The sequence below is a fragment of the Lissotriton helveticus genome, chromosome 11, assembly GCF_964261635.1.
Source record: "Lissotriton helveticus chromosome 11, aLisHel1.1, whole genome shotgun sequence".
Lineage (NCBI taxonomy): Eukaryota > Metazoa > Chordata > Amphibia > Caudata > Salamandridae > Lissotriton > Lissotriton helveticus.
Window position 1 is genome coordinate 153,586,799 of NC_136072.1, and position 16,995 is coordinate 153,603,793.

Consider the following 16,995-nt stretch of genomic DNA (forward strand, 5'->3'; position numbering starts at 1 on the left):
TGTCTTGTCCCCGCTGCGTGGGATCACTGGAGACCCTGGGCGCCTGACCAACCCCTAGCCTGGAAGAAAGGGGTGTGAGTGGGTGAAGGAGACTGCGGCGCTGTGGAGCGCAGTCCTCTGCCTAGTTGGAAAGACTTTAGAAAGACTCTGGCAAAGTGTTGCTAAGAAGAAGAGAGGATTAAGGCTAAGGGGTTATTCTTTGCGGCCCCCTCGATTAGCCCCTCAAATGAATTCGGCTCATGGTTGCCCTTGACTTCCCCTGGCGACATAACTGAACGGAAGCCCTCCTCCTACCTGTAGCGGCAGACTGCTAGCTGAGAAGAGCAGCTGTCTGAGTGGGGAAGACGGGGTCCGTGTGTTTGGAGCAGCGGTCGTTGTGGAAGCAGAGGGCCTATTCCTGGGCCAGCGTGAGGTGAATAGCGCCGGCCTGGTAGCGTGGCCGCCGGTCCTGAAGTGGGAGGAGCGGAGGAGGCAGAACCGTCAGCGCTGGGCAGGCTCGGGTGTAGAGCCACTTCACCTCCGCGCATGCCCGGTTGAGCCGTCTGACTCTGTGAGGCGGAGCCGGCCGGAGAAGCGGAAGCGGATCGGAAGCGGTGGTGAGCCTTGTCCGCGCCAGCTCCGAAATTGTGTGGCAGGTTAGGCGGAAGAGCCAACAGCAGTTCCTGAAGAGGGGAGAGACATTCCCCGATCCTCCCCGCGCCAGCACTGAGATCGAGTGGCTGGCTGGGCGGGAGGAAGCGGATCAAGCAGCTGCCGGCTGGAACTTCTGTAGAGCCGCCTGTCAGCTCAGTCACTTGGAGACTTGGACATTGCAGTCTCCGCTGTACAGTAAGGAGAGTGTGGGAAGGGGGGAAGACTGAACCCCAGGGATTAATCACCTCAAGGGGCTGAGGAGTGGTGTTTCTTAAAAGGTCTTTCCGTGTGGGGAAAAATTAGTCATTGTGCAAGTAACCATATTCAAGACACACTGTTCGTTTTTCCCCCTACTGTGTCCTGGTAGGTGGAAATTAGCATGATGATGTAATCCTCATTGATTTCAGGTCCAGGGAAGAACGGCCAATGAACCAGAAGCTGGGGGTAGAACCAACTGTCAAAGTAGTGCTAAAAGTACCCTCTGACTAGGAAGAGTGTAAAGTCCTCATAGGGGTTGCAAGCGCATCTGTAAAACTAGTGTAACCACTGACAGTCTTCGCTGATTGTGTACATTTTTGGTAGAAGGTGGGGTGAGATTGGTATTGTATTCTGATGTAAATGTATTGAGCAGGAAAAGTTGAAGTTATAAAGTGTAATACGTTTCTTGGAGTAAAACTATCGAATAAGGAGAAGTACTGATGTAAAGGTGATAAAGAGGAACAAACTTATTTTTATAAAACAATTCGTATTTTTCCACAAACATTGGTGTAGTGTCATTTTTGGGTGTTATAGCATTAAATTACTGCTGGGTGGTTTGCAACCTTTACACATGTGCCTTAGATAGAGATTGTCTTACCCTAGGCCAGGCTACCCTTGGTGACCTGACAACATTAGGTTCCAACACAGCTTATCTGACTTTGAGGTACCCTCAGTGCCCATAGACTTGGACCTTTCCCCTTTGGAAGATTCTGACTTATATTTCAGAGATTACTCAAGAAGGTAAAAAGTTTGACTGGGATGACCTGATTGGTGAATCTGACCTCCGCTCCATCATGGTCCACCTGAAATCTCTGGAATTTGGCTGAGAGTAAATGTGTTTTACTCTTGTAGTACTCCTGGCTTACTCCTTGAATTCAAAAGTAAGTCAAGAGAACTCCTGTCTTGCTGAAGGCGTAGTCCTGGAATTCAGGAGTACTGCAGGAGCTCTACATGAGTTACGGAGACCTCCTGACAGTCAATCTTGGAAAATCAGGCCAATTGTGATTGATTAAACATTTTTAAATGTATCAAAGCTATGACAAATATTTCTCTTTTTTTCTTAATATTGAAATAACCATATAGAATATGCAGTATTTCTCATACAGCTGTTCTTTACCATTTAGAAATGATAAAAATATTTCTGCCAAATTTACAAAAGGTTTTGGAACAAATATTTCTAGATTGAGGTTGCAATAAAATACATTTATGCTTAAAAAAATCACATCCTGATCCGCAGTTTTGATCAATTAAATTCCAACTCAAAGTACAAAGTACAATTATAACCATGGAATATCTGCCAGTGTTGCTTCTTGTCTACCGTTATATCTTTAGGTTTGGAACAGGAAAAAGTGTGCCAAGGAGAGGGAGGCAGGTAAAATGCATTAGGCACTCAAAGACTCCGAAGTTGGTGAATGATCGCAAAACATTTTTGCCTTATTCACAAACATTTTAGCTGTGACAAGGTTTAGCTTACTCCTTGAAGAATCCCGGCTTACACCTGGATTCCAGAAATAAACTAGATGTACTCATTTCTGACTCCTGGCATTCAGTTGTGATCTCGGAGTACTTCAGGAGTAAGTCTCAGCAACTTCTTTGTGCTTTGAGTCATTTGATGGTAATATCCTGTCCAGGAAATGGACAACATCTAAACATTTCAAAGGGAAGCTCAGGTACCTTTGCAGAGAAAAATATTTTGTTTATGGAGTAAAAAACGTACTTGTGGAATTGCCACATTTTTGATGCACTTTGTAAAAGTAAAAGCTAACCACACCTGAGTCTGTGAGTCAGGATGTGGAATTTGTGAGCCCAATTCACAAAGCTTTTGCAATGACTAGGTATGACTTACTATTGTAGTATTTCTGATTTACTCGTGGATTCTTGACGTAAGCAAGTAGCACTTCTGATTTGCTCCCGGAATTCAGAGTAAAAGTTTAGTACAAGAGTAAGCCATGGCAAAAATCAGAATGACCGAATAGGGCCCTGTGTTGCAAATTTGCTGTCTACGCGCAAATAAGTGCATCGCACCTGGGCTTGTAATAGCCTTTGTGAATAAATGCCATAGTAAATTTAAAAATAGAAATGCACTCGAAATTTAGTACAATACCTATGAGCATTAATCACATTTTGTTGCTGCTTGTTTGCTTCTTAACTAAGCCTTTCTTAGAGCATGCAATCATGTAAATGTGAATTTTATGTCTTTTTATGTTTCTAGCTCCTCAGGGGTGAATATAAGTAGTGAAATCTATTCTAAATCTTCTTCATCCGACAACTGGGATTTGTGCAATACAAACACAGAAGTTTCGTTATTGTCAAGTTACAAAGGAGTACTGCAGGAGGGCTGCGATTCTGGAATCGCTTCACCGGTAAGTTAGTTACTACCAGATGCAAGCTTCTTCATGGCACTTTTGCCTCAACACGTGGGATTGATTCACAAAGATTTTGCTGTGACTAGGTGCGGCTTACTCTTGTATTCCACAGTGTTTTAAATATAGGTTTTTATGGTTGTTGAAAGGAAACATGAGATGAACTGATGAAACCTGATAGATGAGACGCCTGCTCACCTCTTCGATTTCCAAATTAGAAAATAGACCCATCCAAGTGTATGAATGCATTGGTAAGGGCAATGGAAAATTATTTGCTGATATATTTTAACTTAAACATAACCAGCACCAGATAACATTTTCCACTGCAACATGGTGAAGTTTGCAGCCTAATCCCAGAACATGCACTCAGAATTGGGCAATTATAACTGGTGAATTTCAGTGGTTTTTAGAGTTTAAAACATGGCCCTGATTACGATGTCGAGCGAACACCGTTGCCGTGAAAGGCGGTTCCTACAACTCAATTAGGATGCGACATCAGTGATGTCATTTGAGATGTCATCAGTGATGTCACTAACCATGTCATGATTGACGTAATATGTGAGGTCATAAGCAGTGCCTTGCAGGGGTGCAAGTTATAGTTAACTCAGATAACCATAATGGTTGAATTTCTCATGTTTTGTATGAGTAAAATGTCAGCCTAACTATAACGTCTCTGAAACTTTTGGCTTTTTCTGTCAATTTCTAAGATTTTTTAAAATTCTATTTCCTAACTCTACCGTCCCTGAAACCTGTGTTTTTTTCAGTGAATTTGTATGTTTTTTTAAATTCAATTTCCTAACTATAACGTCCCTGTAACCTCTGCTTTGTTGTGTGAATTTCTAAGGTTTTTTAACAAGCAGTCACATTTGCAGAGTAGTGGAGAAAGGGGGCTGGGCCTCCGACCAGCTCTCAGGAATTCAGGTGCGTAGGACTTACAGGAGGTACCAGGAGGGCTTCTTGGCCCCCAAGGTCCCTCAGAGGTAAAGTAGACTTTATCCCACAGCCAACAGTGCACCAGTAGGCGCGTTTTCAGAGTGGTGGAGAAAGGGGGCGTGGCCTCCGAAGACCTCTTAGCATTCCAAATGTGTGGTACTTACTGGAGGTAACAGGAGGCGTAGTTGGTCCCCAAGGACGTCCTTGGGGGCCAACTACCCCTCCCATTAACTCCAGTAGGTCCCACACAGCAGGATTGCTGAGTTCTGATACCGGGCCACGCCCCCTTTCACTACCATTCTGCAAACTCGCCTCCTGGCGTGCTCTTGGTTAGGGGATGAAGCCCCCTTTACTCCTGAGTTTTCTTAGGGGCCAACTAGCCCTCCTGTTACCTCCAGTAAGCCCCACACAGCTGGATTGCTGAGAAATGGTCAGAGGCCACGTCTGCCTTATGTGGCTGGCATGCTGCTCTCTATGGTAGTCATATCGGGCGAGAGACGAACAGCGAGTGCCAAGAACGTGTGTGTTCTGGAGGAAGAGTGTGGTTGGGCAATGGTGTTTGGCAAAGTGGAGGGCCACTGTCCATTTAATACAGTTAAGAATGCTAATATTCCAGGTCATTAACTTAATGAACACCATGGAGCTATGGCTGCCACAGAGAGGCTGGTATATGGGAGATGGGAGGCCCTGATGGGATAGCGATAGATCGCGTGGACGGCTAAGAATGACAAGTCTGAGCCATAGTAGAAAATGTAGAATTGTGTACCGTGCGGACAGTGAAAGAAGAAAGAAGAAAAAGCACAGCGAAACCATTGAAACAAACCACGAGTTCACCCTCCAACTCCCACCACCCTAGGCTTTTACCCATAAGTATCTGTCAGCCAAACTCTCTTGTGAGAACAAACATAAAGAGAATAGAAAGAAAGGAAGAAAGGGGGCGTGAATCGGTTGCTGCCACCTCACCCGCACCAATATATGGGAAAGGAAAGGAGAATATGCTGCTAGGCAAGCAGACTTCTAGATAGAAAATATTTTGTGACAGGAAACATTGGTCAATTGGTGCAGAGAAGTAAGGTGTTGCCTTAGAGGCCCAAGTTCTGAGTCATTCCATTTTTGCAGGCTGAGTCACCCCACGGTCTGGCAACAAAGGCCCATGGTGGGCCACTCCACGTCTTGGTATAAGTTCTCATGGTAGATACTTTCACCATCAGACAAGCTCCGGCCACCTGCAATCGCACCCGTCAGCCTCTCAATTTATCCTTACCTTGTGCATCCGATCCCCGAAAGGAAGGAGGCGTATGAGGCCTAAGATCCTTGTGTCCGGCTGCCGAGTCTCATCCCTCCACTGGAGTCTCAAAGAAGTAGAAATGGGATTTATGTAGGATCTTCAGTTTGGCTGGAAAGAGAAGGGCGTAGGATAAGTTCATTACCCGGAGTTTTTCCCTGACTGAGTTGAAGGCCTTGCATTGTAGTCCAGCCTGGAAGAGTATGGGTCTGTGTGTTTTTGTCCCTCAGAGTATGGCATTCTTGTCTTTGTAATTGAGGACACTGGCAATCAGGGGGAGCTTCCAGCAGGGTTCCCTGTGCCGGGGACCTGTGGGCCCATTCCAAGGCAAAGCAGAGTGTCCTGCTGGAGCCAGGATTTGATCCAGTCCTCCAAAAAATGTTCATGGTACGTACCATGCACCCCCTCAAAGTGGGGGGTTTCCTATGCACATGGTTCTTAGTATCCTCCACATGTTCCCCTAGTAGTTTGGTGGAGTTGGATAAACAGTGGATAGTGGAGCAGATTTCCCGAACTATGTTTTCGAGCTCCGAGATGTAGCCCCCGCATCAGACACTGTGTCCACCACATTATGGAGTTCTTGGCGTAGTAAAGCCACGTCCACCCCCACCATGCCTACACTGGTCTTGAGGACAGCACTGGTAGCCTGTATGGCTTGAAGGATCGACACGACACCTGCGGCATCCATGGCCATTGAGGTCAGCGGGGATCCCTAGTAGGGCTGAGGGCCCAAAACGCAGGAGTGCTTAATCTTTCTCATTTTTATCTGTGCCTGAGCAGCAGGAGGGTGATCCTCATCCATGCCGAGGAGCAGACACCAAGACCAACCTGCAGCCTCGGGTGATTTTACCATGCCCCTCAATCCAATTTACCACAGGGCGTAGTGGACAGCACAAGCAGCCTTTTGCCTCGCCGCCTCCAACATTGACGCCTTAAGGAAGGAGAAAGCAGAGGTCTCAGGGAGTCAGGCAGCCCACCGCGTCCAGGCTCCAGGAAACATGCCAAGAGTCAGGACACTCCCCCCATACAGGTCAGTGGGGGTTGCAGGTGCAGTGTCGCTCAGGGTCTCCCCAATCAATGAGAGCAGCGGGAGGGGTCTCCTAGTCCTGGTCTACTGAGGTAATAGAGGCCAATTGCCTTGGCACAGGCACAGGAGGAGCATTGAGGTCCAGAGTCCCATGCACCAGGGCCCTTGCAGAGCGCCAGTCTGTATTGAGCTGCTGTCCCAGAGCGCATCAGAGAAGAGAGCACAGGGAAGAGCCTGCCCCTTATGTCCCTGGGAGTGGCTTCCTTGCCTTCACCACACCAACTTCGTCCACAGTCCAAACACAGGTTCTCTCCTATGCTTTCCTCTGGGGATAGAGCTGCAACACCAGTCAATGCAAGACACACAAGAACTACCCTGCCCAAACACACTAGCAAAGTGGAATATCTGACCTTTATCTGGGATAATCATTCCCCCTCCTTGACCAAGCAAATCATATAGACAAAATACATCAATCCAAGTTTAAATACATTTAATAAGGAAATATCTACAAAAAGCATTCAAGTTACATATACATACAATGTCAATCTGAAATTAAGTAGATTATTATTTGTACTTTACTTTTTTCAACACAACATTAAACAACAAAAAAAGGAGACTCAAATCTATATCTCACACCCTCCTTCATGCACTAATCAAAGAATCCTCATCCATTTGTATCCACAATCACTCAGAACATACACATACTTCTATCATCCAACAGACCAAATAGATGTGAAAGCTTGCATATACAGGAACAAAAAACAACACCTGGAATTTGAACATAGAGTAGTACAATTTCAGAATGCATATGTTATATGATTTAAGAGACAATTTCTTCAAATGTATAGCAAGCGAAAAACTACATCACCTTCAATTAGATAGAAGATGCAAAGCTAATTAATGGCTATCAATATAGCTTGATTCCAGTATTGTGTATCCTTAAATCATTTCATCCATCTATGCATAATATCCTAATGTTCCTGCTGTAACCAGTGCCAACGCGCATTTCGGTTACCACTAAAATATAGGTAACACCTTCTTCAGGGCGCTAAAGTAAGATGTTATAGATATGATAATAAATAAGCATACAGTCAAATGGAGATCATATTACACAACTGAAATATAGGACCGATCTCTATATCTCAAATCCCGTGTCCAACGATAGCCAAAGAATTAAGGGTGAAGAAATGACAGGAATAAACAAAAAGTATAGAGAATCTAAACCAGACAAATATGCCAGACCGAAAGTCAGTGATAAAGCAGCCCAACACCCCAGATTAAACAAGAGTACATAACAAGTGAATATAACTTAAACCAAGTGAGCATGCAACACTATCCAAAGTGGTAGATTGCCCCATATATACCACACAAATGAATGCAAAAACCCACAGGAAATTCATTGCTTACATGTTTCTCTATCTAGAGGGGTTATGCATCAATATAAATACCATATGACAAAATTACTAGATGCCTATTCCAAGAGGCACCCATTCAATCAAGGTTCCTCAGTCCTAGGGTAACAGAGGGTGAAAACACAAACGATCAAGACCCAATTCTGCTTAAGCTCCTGATCTTCTGAAGTTTAGTGCTAAGGGAGGAACCCTACCTACAACAGTCAACCCCGATTGGGTGTCATGGCAGGATCCTGGAGTGCCACAGGTCTCACCCTCCCATAAAGGCTGGTAGTGCTGGCCCCAGGACTGTACGTTCACCACCCCTGGGGCCGCAGCCACCACTTTGTACTTCGTGGCCGGGCCATGGCTCAGCAGGATCAGTGAGGGGAGCTGTGCCAACAGACACCCCCAGTCAGGTGCTGCAGCGTGATCTGGGTGTGCCACGGCCTGCACCAGCCACCCGGTAGCTAGCAGTGCCGGCCTGACGATGGTCCAGTCATCTCCCCCGGGGGCCGTGGTCACTATCGCGCGATTCACGACAGGCCCACAGCTTTGCAGGATTGGAAGTGTGACTGCCATGGCCGGCGGCCAGAATGCAACAGAGGGGGTTCCAAAGAGTCCAGGGAGTCCGCTGTACAGCAGATCGAGGCAGCCAGGATCTACGCCAATACTGGAGAAGGCTTTTGAGCTCTTCAAGGAGCGTCCACCGTAGTTGGTGTTCAAGCCACGGACCCTGTCTGTAATAGAATGAAGTGTAGTTTAAGGGCTGTGAAGTAATGGGTGTATATTGTACATTTTAATTTGCTCTAATGTTAATTCATTCAGTTGGAGGGATATTTCCTTGTAAGTTTCCAGGGCGGGTTCTATGACATTGAAAGGAAAATGTCTAGTGAGGAAGGATAATTGTGAATTATTGGAGCTAGCTCAATAAGACTTCAGGAAACAGAAGAATTAGACAAGAAGAGAATAGGAGGAAGTGATGCCAGAATTTCAGAGTCCAGCTGTTCTCAGAAGCTCCCAATGATAATGCGGCCGTGATAACAGGATTACAGGACCCCCGGAGAGAGTGGTTTCCCTTTTTCATAAGAATTAAGCTGTGTATAATGGATACAACCACACTTTATTCACTTCTGCAGGGTAATTTGTCCACTCCAACGCTAAAAAACAAAAGAAGACCAATTAGTGTTTTTCAGATAATATGAGACTTTATTGGACCGAGACTAGTACATTTGAAATAACTGGGGGACAGGGACCTTAGAAAGATGAAACACCTGGGTCTGAAATAGAAATGAAGAAGTTATAAGCAATAAATTGTAAAAGGTAAGGAGGTTTGTTTTTCCAAAGAAATAGAGAAGGCGAATAACTCACTAACAAACTCTTATACACTTTAAAGGACTTTGCAGATTTTATTGTCAAACACAGGCTTCCTAATGTGCTGAGAGATTGGTGTAAAAGCACAGAGGGATACTTTATAAAGAAAGTGGGGCATATTAGATTGATTATTCCTCCTTCAACAAAAATACAAAGGATGGCTCCTAGGAACATTGCCAAATGTTTTCTTCTAGGAACATCTCCCTGGAAGAAATTATTGATGGATAAACACTCTTGATCCCACAATTTCACCTGTAACCCTTGTCCGTTTGAAATCATCAATAAAAATTAGGATGAGTTGCCCCCATATAATGTGAATATCACAAACAAGCTCAAGGGAGTTCTGTTTTTAATGAGCTAAAACAAATGTGAGTTGCACAAGTGCTTAATGAGACCACCTTAGATTCTCTTGACCACAAGAACTATAGAGCAAAATTGAACATTCCCTTACTGGAAGATCTTCGACAAAGCAACAATTATGTAACACAGTAAACTGCTGGGGTTGTTTGAGATCCCAGTGGATGAACAATCTGAGTTTTGTCTGGATGGGAGCTTGGAAACTGCCTGTCTTGCCAGTCAATCAGCCCTTCACAAAATGTTGGATTCTGGGGATCCTGCACTGTAAATGCTGCTGGACATGTCTGCAGAGTTTGGCACCAATAAACAGACAACCCTGTGGAAAGAGTGAATGGAGAGAGTAGATAAAGGGTGATGCTCACTTTGAAAAGATGGCTGTAATAATTTAATAGATCGAATGCCCAGGGAGATTATTTGATAAAAGAAAGCACATTAGAAAACCATTAGTTATGACATCCCTCAAAGCCTATGAATTTATTTTATACTTCTTTAATTTCCATTTACCACCCCCTACAATCTCTTGATGGATCTTCAGTTAGATTTTCTAAGTTATGTGGATGGTACCAAAGTAGTTTTCTATCTAATGTACAATCCATAGTATGCTAAAGACAGTGGGAAGGAGCTGAGAGGAATTTTCCTCAATCCAAGCAAGGACAGATATCAGTTAGATAAGTGTGAATCAAGCTAAAATGCTGTTTCTTTTTGTGTGTCCTGACATTCAGCTCAAAAAGGGAAGCTTGTTGCTTGGCTGCTTTACAGTGGGTCAAACTTTATTTTGATAAAACACCATTGAAGATCTTCATAATAAGTGGCCTTTTTTTGGTGTAATAAGTATCACATTACATCAATCAAATCGGCCACTAAGAATTTATGGCATAAGATAATTACTCATGTTTAGAGTTTTGAAATGGGGCATAATATGCAGACATTGTTGATTACTGATCCAAAATCTTTATCTTCCAGTAATAATAAGGCATTTCTCCCTTTAAATTCCAGCAGTCTTGGCCTGCCAAAATTTAACAGGGGATGCAAAACCCATAATTATGATATGGGCATTAACAGTAGTTACCGCACATATCCGTTTTCAGTTCTTTAATAACAAGGCCCTAAATTAATATTTAACTCCCACCTTTCCACTAATGGCCAAATGAAAAGCATCATTTAATCTTTGTATTACCACTTTTAACTGCTGAGGAGACTGAAGTTTCTGTTGGAGTAGAATAATAAAATAAAAATAGGGCGACCATAGGAGCAATATTGGATTATGGAAATTCCTTGTTGTCAGATGCTTCCAAGTTTATCACAAACAGACTGAAGATTGTTGGGCAATAGTAAATCTACCTAAGAGTGCTCATATCTCCAAAACATTCAGGTCTTAACTAGATCCCATGTTAAAAACGTAACTATTGATCATAAGTCAGACTACAGCAAGTTCACGATTACTTAAAAGAACAATTTTAAATCTATCAGCATGTGGCATCCTTAAGATCCTCAAATATCAAACAAATAATTCAGCTAAAAAGCGCAAGAAAAAAAGTAGGTGTAGCTAGTGTACCGGCATTATGTAAGGTTATCTTGGATAAGTAAACATAACAGAGCAACTCTTCCCATTAAGGAAGCTCCTTTCCTGAAGGTAGTCTTTTTGCTGTGCATTGTCGGCAGCACTTACTCGCCTCATCAGGTAAACAAATCAAAATATATTTCTTCGTGGTGAGGGTGGGGGCCACCACTGTAACAGTATATTGCAACACATAATTTATCTGTCTCTTGCAATTTCTCTGCCTTTTGTAATAAGGGCTCTCAGCTACTTGAGCTTTTAGTGGTCTCAAAGCCTGTAAAACACGTTTCACACCTGTAGAATATGTTTTCATAACATACAAAACCCATTTCATGCATTGGAAAAGCCTTCTGATTCGTAAAAGGGCTTTTGGTAGCAGCGTCTCCACCGCTAGGAGTGTCGCCCTCCCTGCCAGCAGCCAAAAATTGAAAAATAAACCGATAATAAACCCTTGTTTATTATCGTTTCATTTTTTCTCTTGGAGAAAAGACTTGAGGGTGGGACCAGGGTGATGACAGGCTGATGGAGGAATGTTTTGCATTGGTATTCAGTGCGCATGACGGTTCGGCCAGCCGTCTCAAGCCGGACAAACCGTCAAGCGCATTTAAGCTCCCTCCAACCTGAGCTGCGTTGCCGAGTTGGAGAGACCAGGCACAGGCTCCCAGTATAATTGGGAGTGCAAATCATTGGTGCTCAGGCCAATCCTGACGCTGCTTTTAGCAGAATGAAAGCAGCGTCAGGATTGACCTCAGTGCACACCTGGAGTCTATGCGTGCAGAATAGAGGGGTGCTATGCGGCAGCCAGGTTACTGTTTTAAAAAAAATGATATCTGAACCCCACTGCCCCCCCCCCCCGTTCCCTTGATACCCTCCTCCACTGCTCCGCCACTCAATCCACACACTGGCCACTACTGGCTTTTGGGGCCTTTTCCAAATCGTAAAATGGAAGAGATGTGAAACAGGCATTATCCTACTCTTTGGGATCCGCACAGGAATGTCTCAATGGTTTGTTACCTCAATTGCGGCCTTAAATCATTGAAAATTTACCACCTCTCGATTTGGAGAGGTAATTGATTGGCCCAAAAAATGTCCCTGCTACACACAGCTTCCAATTTGAGATCATGTTGGACGGCTGCTGGCGGGCAGGCCGGGGTCTAGGGGATGATTGCAAGGTCCCTCCCACGTATCCTCTCCAAACTGGAAACCTTTCTTTTCAGAGGAGCGCGTCTCTTTGTAATGGACGCGGGTTGCTAAAAAACAAAAAAAAATTCGACTATGAGGGAAATCAACTGCAAGGATAATGGCCTGCTGCTCCTTGCATGACACCATTACCACATTCGCAGCCATTCCCTGCTACAATTCCTTGTTTACAATTTGCAGGTTGCTAGTGATAGCGCAGCATGTCCCTAAACCTCAGTGGAAACTGAGCTCTGGGAAACTACTTATCTTTCCTCTCATAAGCTATATTTTTAAGTTAGAAAAATTTGTTTTCAAATTTGGAGTGATTTATCCAGCTGTGAACACACAGTACAATGATACAGCTAATGATGGGGGCCTCTGTGACAGCAATAAAAAGGGGAGGATCAGGCTGGCCTGCAGATAGGCAGAGCGACCCAGGTGCTCGAACCCTTGCCCAAGAGACATGCGAATGGGTCTGGGGAGAACAGTATCATGTTTTCTTCACTGCTCTTTTAAAAAGCGACACAAACCCGGGAGGGTGGCCTCTGAGGACACTGACCATTTACAATGAACTTTGAAAATGTCCTATAGTAGCATACTATGATGTTAATAGTGGAGGGGGCTGGCAGGAAGGTACAGTAATTTTATGCTGAAATGGAAGGGACTGGGGCTCGCAGTAGAAACATCAGCCTACAGGAAATCCAAAAATCCAGGATATACCCTTAGGGCCTTATTTATGAGCCCTTGCGTCACTTTTGCGCCACCAGTGCATCACTTTTTGTGACGCACAAGCGGCGTAAAAAATTTGCCTTTGTTGCACCATATTTACAAAGTGACGCAGCTAGGTAGTTGCGTCACTTTGAAAACCCCTGCGCCACATTATACCTGCGCCAGGTATAATGTATGCAGGGGGGGGGGGCGTTCCGATGCAAGAAAGGGTCGTAGAAGTGACGCAGTCAAAACTATAAGATTTTACTGTGCCACTTCTAGGACCTCTAGGACACAAAAGCGTCAATATCTTACACCTGCCTCATTGCAGGCGTAAGACTGACGCAAGCACAATTAACACTTGCCCATGTGGAATGACCCATTGCTGGAGTTGCGTCACTTTTGTGACACACTCCAGCAATGCGTCATTTTGCGGCTACAGATACGACAGAAATACTGATGTATCTGTAACTCCTTGCGACATGATGCGTCATAATGTAAATATGAGACATCATTGGTGTCGCAAGGAAGGTGCAATGAAAAGTGACGCATCACTGTTTTCTCACAGCTATGCGTCACTTTTCATAAATTAGGCCCTTAGCACTAAGCAGGATGGATTTCTTACAGCTTTTTAGGAAATAATGACTACTAAGTCGCACATATAACTCTGTAAGCAACACAAACATCTTGATGTTGATTGACGACCGGCAAGGCAGTTCCGACTTTTCATTGTCTACAAGTTATTTTTGTTCACTTAAACCCAGCGTTTTCCTTTGTTATTAGTGCAAATAAACCTGTGTTTTGGCTCACCAGCAGCAGTGGTAAAACCACATTTTCTGCTGCCTTTCATTAGATTTTGAGTTGACAGTAAAGAATCACACATTTTTATGACCTTGAAAAGCTACTAAGATGAGACTGCTTATAAAATCTACACACGATCTATTGATAAAACTGCTGATAGTGTGGAACAGGAACCAAAATTACACAAATAATACAGTGTTTTATGGGAATTTGGAAAATGCCAGGTGTCATTTAGGAAGTGCCAATGTATATCACTTCATCAATGAAAAAAATGTGGCTATCTTCTGGAAAAAAATGCAAGTCGTTCTTCAGTACAAGTTGCATCTCCATTTATCCAAGAGGATCATGAAGTGTAACTCACTTTTTATTTTTTATTTAGGCATTGTGATGTCTAACTTGCTTAAACCTTGGTGACGTTGTCCCCATGCGTGTAGAGAGCAGGGTGGGGCGAGGCTAAATCGGTAACCGAAGTGGATGCAGGACAGAGGACTCTTTCAAAGAAGGTGATGGAGTCAATCTTGATAAACTGGATGAAAGGCATTCATTTTCTATATAAATGAAATCTTGTTCAGTATGGAGATGGAGGTGGGGGGGGGCAGAGGTTGGAGCCATGTGTGCGGCTCGATCTTCTCCCTAAATATTTGTAGCTTGTTGGATGTAGGGGTGGCTATTAGGCGTCCTGTAAATTGCCAAGAACAGATAATCTGTTGCATGACCATGAAGTGCTGGGTGATTTAAGATCAAACATTATCCAGCACAGTTGAATCATTCGGGGGTGGTTTAGCTGGATCTCTTCAGTCCAATGATCAGAAAGGTGAACGGTTACTATACTCTACATCTTAGTTATAATCTTGGCTGGAAGCGCCATACTGAGAGCGTCTCTGAAGACAACGTGGGAGATTCCTCCTTTTAGGACCAGTGCAGTTCAATGTAGTATGAGCAGTAGAAGGAGAATCCCACAAAGGAGGTGCAGAAAGCATTGGTTGTTGCTATGTTGACTTACAGGAAGAGGGATACAGTACTGTTGAATTAAACTTTTAAAGTATGATTGTTGTGCTTGAAGGTCACTGTGGGACTCTGGTTAACCAACAGAGTGGATGGGTTACTATATTGATGCAGTATATTGTATGGCAATACTATCTAATCCACTACTTCAACGGACCACTACTTCTCAAGTTAAGTATATAATTGCTATTTTTAATTCCATATATACTTACTGTTGGACTTGGCCCTTTTTGCAGGGTCATCCCTGAACTTTTAGCCTTACTCCTGTATTTTGTCTGACCTTTTCTGTTGGTTTTATGACTCTGGGCACTTTACCACTGCTGATCAGTGCTAAAGTGCATATGCTTTCCCCATGGTAAATTGATGTATGAATTAGTGATTCCAGGATTGGCTGATTTGGTTTACTGGTCAGACCCTAGTACAGTGCACTGAGTGTGCCCAGGGCGTGTAAACCAAATGTTGCTAGTGGGATTGCAGCACTGGTTGTGCCACCCACAGAAGCAGCCTGTAAAAGTGTGTCTAAGGCCTGCCATTGCAGAGCCTGTGTTCAGTCTGGTACTGCCATGCTGACTGGGCAAGTGCACCCACTTGCCAATCCCTAGACCTTCCCTTTTCTTCATATCAGACACCCCTATGGTAGGCCCAAGGGCAGGGTGCATGGTAAGTATAAGGTAGACATGCCCTGGTGTGTGTGGCATGTCCAAATAGTGAATTACAGCCATTTTCGTTTTTCACTATTGCAAGGCTACCCGTTCTCCATAGGCCAGAATGGGCAGTTAGATTATTACATTTTATAATCCTAACTGACTCAGGGAACACTGTCGAAATTCGAGTTTAGTATGCCTGAACTCAGAATGATACAATACATCTTTTAGTGAAGTTGATTTTAACATTCTGTGCTTGAAAATACCACTTTTAGAAAGTAGGTATTTTCTTGTCTAACTATCCAAGCCTGCCTCTGCTAGGTTGTGTATTACTTGTCTGGAGTTTGAGTGACTGGGCTGGGGGATTCCAGGAGACAGGGTGAGTCGCCCAGTGGTGAATAGAGAGATCTGCATCTAGATGGGAGGGAGGAGTTGCACCTGGGACCTGAATAGGGCTGTGCCTTCACTCCACAATGCTGTCTCCACCTCCTGTCATGCGTCTGATGTCTCTGCCCTGCACTGTGTAAGGAGAGAAGGAGTCATATCAACAGAGTGCTCCAGGGCTGTGCCTTTCCTCCACAATGCTGGCTCCACCTCCTGTGGGGCGTCTGATGTTTCTGCCCTGCACTGTGAAAGGAAAGAAGGAGTCATGTAAACAGAGTGCCCCAGAACTGCTTTGGACTGAGCAAAGGCCCCTCTGCCCTCAGAGGACAAAGGATAAGTATTCGGACCCTGATCCCAAGAATTTAGATCACTTTTGGACAACAAGAAGAAACCTTTGCTGAGGAGAGGAACCTGAATAAACTGAGGAGAGACTATTCCCTAAGCTGAAGTGCTGCTTGGGGCATTGGCCTGCTGTGGTTGCCTGACAGCCAGAGAAAGGTCTTTGTGTGCTTTATTCAACTTGTAAGGATCTTCAAGGGCTTGAGAGAAGAGCATGCCTCCTGCTGAAGTCTCAGGAACAACAGGCTTCAACCCCCAGCTCCCCAAAAGTTCTTTGGAAGTGCCTGCTGCTGTTTTGGGCCTTCTGATGGACTCCATGTCGCAAGGAGTTGGAAGCGCGACTCAAGAGGGAGAAGCGTGCTGCCGTCACAGCCGCTGCCATCGCATCTCTGAACAAGGGTGTCGCCGCTGTAGCTGATGCATTGCACCGCATCTCAAGAAACGTCCCGCAACCCTGAACAAGCTTTTCGCCATCGCAGCAGCTGCCGTCGCATCGTGGATGGCGCCGCTGTAGCTGACGCATTGCACCACATCAAGAGAAGCGTCTTGCCATGAGGAAGAAGCGTGTCGCAGCCGCTGCCGTCGCATCGTGGATGTCGCCGCTGAAGCTGTTGCATTGCACCGCATCAAGAAAAGCGCCTTGCATCCACGGAGAATCGTGCCACCATCGGAGCTGCTGTCATTGTATCACTGAACAAAGGTGTCGCCACTGCAGTTGTTGCATCGAGCGGAAGCATCTCGCATCATCGGAGAAGA

At 44.6% G+C, this 16,995-nt stretch overlaps 1 pseudogene across 1 annotated transcript in view; it reads left to right on the top strand.

Annotated features, from left to right (window-relative positions):
* Positions 1-3,058: 3,058 nt before the first annotated feature.
* Positions 3,059-16,995, top strand: part of LOC144791880 (uncharacterized) — a 53,337-nt pseudogene continuing 39,400 nt past the window's right edge. The window contains exon 1 of the transcript XR_013602488.1: positions 3,059-3,254. The product of XR_013602488.1 is annotated as an uncharacterized LOC144791880 (transcript). The remainder of the gene's footprint in view (positions 3,255-16,995) is intronic.